This window comes from Hibiscus syriacus, unplaced genomic scaffold (genome assembly GCF_006381635.1).
Source record: "Hibiscus syriacus cultivar Baekdansim isolate YM2019G1 unplaced genomic scaffold, ASM638163v2 tig00110882_pilon, whole genome shotgun sequence".
NCBI classification, from domain to species: Eukaryota; Viridiplantae; Streptophyta; class Magnoliopsida; order Malvales; family Malvaceae; genus Hibiscus; species Hibiscus syriacus.
Genome location: NW_024062896.1, coordinates 1,013,481 through 1,022,316, shown reverse-complemented (window position 1 = coordinate 1,022,316; position 8,836 = coordinate 1,013,481). Strand labels below are relative to the sequence as shown.

The 8,836-nt window shown below is 36.3% G+C and overlaps 1 long non-coding RNA gene and 1 pseudogene across 1 annotated transcript; one reads left to right on the top strand and one right to left on the bottom strand.

The window, feature by feature from the left end:
* The first annotated feature begins 1,527 nt into the window (after positions 1-1,527).
* Positions 1,528-3,066, top strand: LOC120144169 (annotated as a pseudogene).
* A 2,118-nt stretch (positions 3,067-5,184) lies between these two features.
* Positions 5,185-5,583, bottom strand: LOC120144171. Its single transcript, XR_005518017.1, has 3 exons — positions 5,496-5,583; positions 5,352-5,412; positions 5,185-5,240 (listed from the first exon to the last, which is right to left on the bottom strand). It is a non-coding gene; the product is annotated as an uncharacterized LOC120144171 (long non-coding RNA).
* Positions 5,584-8,836: the final 3,253 nt, after the last annotated feature.

Genomic DNA, 8,836 nt, shown 5'->3' with positions numbered 1-8,836 from the left:
CCCAAAATGATTATGTTATACAAACACTTACTGTTGGCTCGCGGCTGAGCTGCACAATTAAGTCAAAAACCCCTCATGTTGGAATACAAAAACTTAAACAGCGAGCATAATAAATTAATAATATATAGCAATGAAGTAATTTGATTCGATTCTGAGTCTCCTGTCCGCAACCAAAAACCAGGCAGGCTTGCAATGTCATGCAAGATCAAAGGATGATCACAACAAATTCACAGTTGCACGCACAAAAGTAATGTACGATCTTGTTTGTGCATTGAGTTGTTTTCATAACCTTCATTTGAATGTCTGCACTGAAACAGCTTTAAAAAAATGGATAACAGTTAACTTAGATGTTTCTGCCAACTAGCATTAGTTTAGTTACTTTCAGTACAGAGAACAATACGACAGATAACCTCACCGCACAAAAACGGTACTAAAAATACTAATGACATCAACTAAATGGATACAAAAGCAATTAACGTGCACAATTAAGTCAAAACCCCTCATGTTGAATACAACAACTTAAACAGCAAGCATAATAAATAATATATAGCAATGAAGTAATTTGATTCGATCTGAGTCTCCTGTCCACAACCAAAAACCAGGCAGGCTTGCAATGTCATGCAAGATCAAAGGATATCACAACAAATTCACAGTGAAGAGATCTTGTAGTATCTTTTATATCAAGCAGTTCAACAAAACACATAAAGCAATAACACTGGTTTTTTGTGTGTGCATGTGTCTTTTTAAGTTGGATGATTGTAAATTTAATGGTTTAGAAATTCTTGATTTCTAGTCCAATTAAGTTTTGCTCATCCACGCATCTATCAAATTTCTACGTATTTCAAATTGATTAAGCTTATTTTAGTAGAGACTTGTACCAAATTTACAACAACCATAGACCACTGCACTTTCCTATTCACTCCTAAACTTATCCTTTTCACATGAGCCAGCGCTGCCAGGAAATTATTACAAGATCAAGCCTAGTTTTGATCCACTATTTTGTGATATAATTCATATCTATAGTTGACAAAAAATACTGCAAATATTTACTTTCTACCATAGCTAAAACCCTAAAAACCCAACTTTTTCCAAATCCAACAAAAGCCACTGTGATGATCTCAATTTTTTTTCTATATTCGTTCGTTAAGGAATGTAACTTATTTGTGTTCGTCCATGTTCGTTCATTTAAATGATAAATAAATACAAATGAATAAACATAAAAGATCATATGTAAACGAATACAATAAACGACGTAAAGCAACATAATCAAACATATGTAACGAACATATAAAAGAACACAAATGAACGAGCATCTTATGTATGTATGTATACTAGCATATAAAACGAGCATCTTATTATTATATTATTACATCAAAAGCAACGACGCCATTATTACCTGTGAAATCCTTTGGTATAAACAAACAAACAGTAACCCCATAAACTAATCCAAAATCTCCACTAACCCACAACTTTATCAATCCACTGATTAAAGTTAACCAATGTGAAATGAAGCGGGAAGACCCTGGCCTTTTCACTTTCTCGTTCTTCGCTTCAACTAGGGTTTTGAGTTTCCAAAGAAAATGGCAGCTTCTTATCAACTTCAAACCCTCTCCAAACCCTTTTCTCAACTATCGATCGAAAACAGAAACCCCGTTTTGTTAAACCCCGTCGTTGAGGTTATTGCTGCACATCCCCGCCTTAACGACCGGAAACTCCGGGTCGCCGTCATTGGTGGAGGTCCAGCTGGTTCCTCCGCCGCGGAAGCCTTGGCTTCAGGTGGAATAGACGTTTCTCTTTGAACGCCCTTCCACCGCTAAACCCTGCGGCGGCGCCATCCCTCTCTGCATGGTTGATGAATTCTCCATCCCTCTCCACCTCATTGACCGTCACGTCACCAAGATGAAAATCATCTCCCCATCGAATCTCACCGTAGATTTCGGATCCAAATCCCTCCGGACCCACGAATCCATCCCCATGCTCCGCCGTGAATCCTCGACTCCTTCCTTAGGACCCGGGCCGGATCGCCGGCGCCCAAATAATCCCTTCCCTCGTTACCCATCTCGAAATCCCTTCCCCTCTTCTTCCCCTTACGTCATCCACCACACAATCAATAACTCGCGTCAAACCCTAGCCGTCGATGCGATCATCCCGACGGAGCCAACAGCAAAGTGGCGAAATCCATAAAAGCCCGGCAACTACACGTGCGCAATAGCATTCCAAGCGAATCAGATTACCGGACGACAAAATGGAGTATTACCAAATCTCGCCGAAATGTACGTGGGAAATGACGTGTCACCCGATTTTTACGCGTGGGTATTCCCCAAATGCGACCACGTGGCAGTGGGTACCGGTACGGTGCGCGCGAAGCAGGATATCAATTGTACCAGCGAGGCATCAAACAAAGGGTTCAAACAAGATCAATGGCGGAAAAGTGATCAAAGTGGAAGCCCACCCGATCCCCGAACATCCCCGACCGACAAGAGTACGAGGTCGCGTGGCACTCGTAGGGGATGCGGCAGGGTACGTCACAAAGTGTTCGGGTGAAGGGATATATTTTGCAGCCAAATCGGGAAGAATGTGCGGGGAAGCGATAGTAAGAGCATCGGACGGAGGAAGATCAATGATAAAGGAAGATTTGAAGAGAGAGTATTTGATGGAATGGGATAAAAAGTATGTGAGTACATTTAGGTTTTTGGATTTGTTGCAAAGGGTGTTTTATGGGAGTGATGAAGCAAGGGAAGCGTTGGTTGAAGTTTGTGGGAGTGAGTATGTGCAAAGGATGACCTTTGATAGTTACTTGTACAAGAAGTTAGCTAAGGGAGATAGATGGGAAGATGTTAAGATGGTTTTGGGTACTCTTGGGAGTCTGATGAGATGCAAGATTATTGGTAGGAATATGGAGGCTTTGAAGTTGTAAAATCTATGTTAAATTCAGTTTTTTTTCTCGATGTTTGGATTTGTGACTATTTCTTTATCTCTAAGCTTGAACTTAATTTTTTTTACAAGTGAGACGTCTTCTGTAGAAAACCGTGATGAATTCAACATAAATATCAAATGTTCTGTGTCCATGTTCGAATTCATGACTATTTCTTAGAGATAATGCATAGACATCGGATGAAGATGATAAAAGCCACCTCATGAGGCAAACCTGCAACTCACATGTTGTCCAATTGAAAGCCCTTGATGTTGGGAACAAATTTGTGAATAAATCCCATATCAATATATTACAAACGGCATCATATTGGTCTAAACAATTCATCGGAACGCAATTGAAAACAAATTTTCTTCATATATGCGTATTAATGAAGAGTGATGATGAAGAAGAAGAAGAAGACCGCATTATAGTTTAAGGACTTATTTGATATTTTAGTAATAGTTTACGGGTAAAATTAAATATTAATTTTTCTATTAATATTGTCACATCATTAATTTAATAGAGATGACATTGAAGTTATTATTTTATTATAATTCGATAATATTAATGATCAATTTGTTACTTTTGAAATTTTAATGAAAAAAACGAAAACTTACTCAAACATTATTAACCATTTGTGTAGTATATCCTTTTTTAATTCTATATATTTATTGTGTCACTTCATCTATCCATTCAAGATTTAACAATAATTAACCTTTAATAATTGTATTTTAATTGAATAAAAATAAAATCATCAAATATTATATTTTTTGAATGAGAAAATATATATAAATGTTTTAAAAAATAGCAATCATGTAATTTATCTTAAAATAGTTTATTATAATATTTCTCCAACTACCTCTCCCATGACTACTTTTCTGAATCGGCAGCAAGTGTCCCACTGGCTTCAATTTTCTTGCCTTATTTCCTTGGCAGCTAGCTTTAATGGTTGCCTGTCCTTACTCCTTCCCATCCTTGAAAACATGTTTCCGTTTATTTATATATTCTTTTAAAACTTTTCCGACACACATTTATAGTTTATATATATATATATATATATATATATTATATATATATATAGGGGTGTAAACGAGTCGAGTCGAGCTCGAGTATTGTCGAACTCGACTCGAATTCGAAAACTTGAAATGTAAGCTCGACTCGAATCAAAAACTCGTGAGCCTAAAATTTTCAAACTCGACTCGAACTCGAAAGAAAATATTGAAACTCGACTCGAACTCGAAAATGCTCGAACTCAAAAAAATTCAAGAGCTCGATTGAAGCTTGATTTTGAGCTCGATTCAAGCTCGAACTCGATTCAAGCTCGAACTCAAACTCGAATTTGAGCTTGATTCAAGCTCTATTCAAGCTCGAACTCGATTCAAGCTCGAACTCAAACTCGAATTTGAACCTACAAAAATCTTATATTACATTTAAAATATATAAATAATTTTCCCTTTAATCAACCATCACCAATACATTATAATATGAATGTATGAACTATAAAAAATCTAAAAAAATAAAAATACAATTACAAGAAATTTAGGATAATTAATATAAGTTTTAAAGTTTTTAAAACTTCAAATGTATTGAAAGTTTACAAAACATGACAACACGTCTAAATTTATAAAAATATGATAAATATGACAACATATACAAGATGACACTATTTTCCTTACAAAAGATAACAATATCATGATAGCTGCATATTTACTTAAAAATAATACAAAAAATGATTTCAGTCAGTTAAGCTTACTTAAAAAAGATGACAGCAACATGTCAAGTTTACTTACAAAAGATTGCAACATGTCCACCAGTTAGCTTTACTCGTATATATGAGAACTTATTGTTACCCAAAGAACAAGAAACTTCTTGCATTCACTTAGAAATGTGGGAAAGTCAATAATTCAACAGTGCAAAATAACGGTAAAAGGAATTTTAAATGGTTTCATGGTTAAAAACATATATAAAACTATTAAATTAGACAAAAAGAAAAAAATTATATATATAATTATAAAATTTAGATCACCTTGTTCCTGTAATATGCAACATTTTGCAACAACAGTTTAACACGACAACTATTTTAACCTTTCAGAAGATATTATAGAAGGAATCTTGAACCCTACCAATCTTTGGATGGTTTCAGCAAGCATCTCAACTCTATCTACCCCGTCTCTTTCTGAAGTCCTGAAATATTTATGTAGGTTTTCATGAAAATGGAACTTTATCATGAAAAATACAACTCAAATCTAGAATCGAAGATTAGAACATTACCTTCAAGGCAACTTCAACCCCAACTTGACGGAATCTTAACAACTCCAGTGCATAGCTAGAAGCAATAAAGAGCAATATAATGAGATATACAGAAAAAATGAGTGACTAAACCATAATAAAGTAAGTAAAAATTATAAGGATCTTAAGGAGATAAAACCACACTCACAGTTTTGCAATCTCAGTTATGTCAAACCGAGGATCAAGGCCATTCCCTATGCCATCTAATACTATAGGTGAAATAATACGTTGTGCTTAAGTTCTTGATCAATACAACACAAATATAAATGAAGCAACCAGGTTAATGCATTACCTGAAAATGATCTGACAACAAATGTGAATGTGGCAGGGAATCAGAAGGGTTGATCTGCTGCAATGGCTAATAAATCTTCCCATGTTTAGGTAATGTAACATTAATGAGAAGCAGGAATCCACCCAAAGAGAAAAATGAAAGGTTAAACAGCAGAATATGAACTCAAAGGGATATAAATGGAAATCAATAGATCAGAATAGAACTGTAATCTTGAGACCCAAATATGAGTCAAGATTAGAACAAAAAACTTACTTTTCTAACCCATAACCTATCATCGTCTTCGCTAGGAACCACTATCTCATCTAGGGGAAGGTAAACCCTTCATCTTTTACGGTTTTCCAGTCGTGCATGTGGGATTCAAACCGTGGGTTTTAGGAATTTGAGGGGTTTTCTAGGTTAGCCGTTGGGGTTTATGGGGGGAGGAGAGGTTCAATAAGTTTGGGTTTCTTGCCTAGGCCAGTGAGAAAAGAGTGGTCCAGGCGTTAGGGCTCTTCATCGGAGCCCGTTGGGACGGCGAAGGCCGCGGTGGCCGTGGTCTGGCAGGGCTACGGGGTGGTGAAGCTGGGTATTTACGAGGGTATTCTAGGTTTAAGTTTAAGGTTTTGGGGATGTTTTTTATGAAGGTTGTCACCAGAATCTGTTTAGGTGAAGTTTAAGTTCCACATCAGAGCACTAGGTGGTTGAAGCCACGGAGGCTGTGGGTCTCTGTTAAGGTTGAGCAAGGAAAAATGATAGAATGTAGGGAGATGAGAGAGCGGCGGGTTGTGTCTCATTGAGGAGAGATGAGGAAATGATTTAGGTTAAGCGTTTCACCCTAATCTTCCAATATATTCCAGCGACCAAAACGACGTAGCTTTAATCAGCACCAAAACGAATTATTAGCATTTTAGGACCTGTTATATTTGTAATCTTCTGATTTCGTTATTAATCAAGGTTTACGTTTTTATGATTCGGGTTGTTAATTTATTTTTATTTTATGTTTTGATCACTGTTTGTTTTGATAATGGACCTATTGATTGATTTGACCAAGTGTGATTTATTAGTTTAATTACATATAAACCCTTGTTAATTTCATTAATTTCATTTTTGTTGAAAACATTTTGATATTTCGATATAACAAATTAAGTTTAAATGAATTTTAAGATTTTACAAATGATTTTTCTAAGTATATTCGATTCAAATTAATCAAATATCAAACTATTACTCCAAGTCTTTCAAAAACAGTTTTAATCCTTACTAAATGTGTAAAATTGTGATTTGTACTTAAACTATTTTTGAAACAATTTTCACAAAGTATTTTGAACCAAAATCAAGCCTAAAATCAATTTTTCAGAGTGATGCACCGATGCACCAATCCATGCATCGATGCGCCATGAATTAAATTGAACATCGAATGCATTCCATGCATCGATGCACACCATGCACCGATGCACTGAGAAATTTATAAAGAACATCGAATGCATTTGATTCATCGATGCACCAGCCATGCATCGATGCACTATGGCTATTTTGAAACATCGAATGCACTTGATGCATCGATGCACTCTTAGTGCACCGATGCACTAAGGTTCCAACGGTCAAAATATTTGAATTTTACACTGATGCACCATGGGTATGCATCGATGCACTGACGCTCCCAACTGTATTAATTAATTGTTTTCACACTTAAACAGCTCTATTGACTCCACTAATCATCCCCAACGTTCAGAAGTAATTCAAGGTGTATTTAAACAAGCTTAGAAGCCATTGATAAAAAACAAGAAACATCAAGCAACTAGAATCAAGAGAGAATCAAAGAGAAAGCATCAAACCTCAAGTTTGAGCATTTCAAGCCTATTTTTCATTCAATATTCATTTTGCTTTCAAGAACACTTATTGTGCTCAATTGTATTTATTCTTGAGTGTTCTTTCTTTGTTCTAGAATTGTGCAAACATATTTGCCTTGTGAGGTTTTTCTTGTAAGTTTGCAAATTTGTAATCTTCTCTTTGAGAAAAGAGTGTTATCAAGAATCGGGGTATATATTCTTGAGGGAATTGTAAGGTTATCTCTTTGGCCTCAAAAGAAAGAATAAATTAGTGAATTTGTTGGAAAATCCTTAGTGTGGATAGCTAAGGTAGTGGACGTAGACTTTGGTTCATAAAGTCGAACCATTCTAAATCGCTGTGCAATTATTTTCAATTTTCTGCAAAAGCTTCCACCAAAATTTTAATTGCCAATTCACCCCCTCTTGGCCGATTCCGTTAATCGATTAACTCAATTGGTATCAGAGCCTAACTCATTTGAAGGTTTAATCGCCTCTTGAGTCGATTCGGGAAGAGTTATATCGATAATAAAGTCATCAATGGCCTCCGCTTCAAACTTCGACTCCGGTCTCGATTCGATGCCCGTCAACAAGCCTCCTTTCTTCAATGGGGCTAACTATGCCTATTGGAAAAATAGAATGATGTACTTCATTCAAGCAAGTGACATGGGAGCATGGAATGTCATAGTAGAAGGATACATCAGGCCTCTCACTCATCCAAGATTGTGGAGTGAATGAGAGAAAAAAATGTTCCAGCTAAACTCCAAAGTCATCCATATCATATTTTGTGCTCTTGGACCAGAAGAATACGGAAGAGTTTCTTCTTGTACAACTGCCAAAGAAATATGGGACAAACTTCAAGTCACTCATGAATGTACCGATGAGGTAAGAAAATCTAAAATTAGTATTCTAACGCATAGCTATGAAAATTTCAGGATGAAACCAAATGAAGATATCAAAGCTATGACGGATAGATTTTCAACGATTGTCAATGGTCTCAAATCATATGGAGAGATCATTTCAAATGAAAAGCTTGTGAGGAAGTTAGTCTACTCCCTCCCAAAATCATGGTAATCAAAGAAGACGCAATCATCGAGTCTAAGGACCTAACATCCTTAACTCTTGAAGAGCTAATCGGTTCACTCCTCACTCATGAAATGATGCTTGAAGATGAGGTGGACCTTGATAAAATTGAATAGACACCAAAGGAGAAGGAGAAGGAGAAAAAGAAAAATATTGGAGTTTCTCTCAAATCCACAAAAGATGAGAGTGATTCGGATGAAGATGACGATGATGAGGAAATGACATTGTTTGCCAAACGGTTCAGAAAAATGATGAGACCTTACCGAGGGAGAAAATTCAAACGAAATGAAGGCCTAAAAAATGAACCAAAAGAGAAGGACCCGATCATTTGCTATGAATGCAAAAAGTCGGGGCATGTCAAATATGATTACCCATAATTGAAGAGAAAGGGTCAATCGAAGAATAAGCACAAGGCTCATGTGGCTACATGGAACGATGAAGAAGGTTCCGATGAAG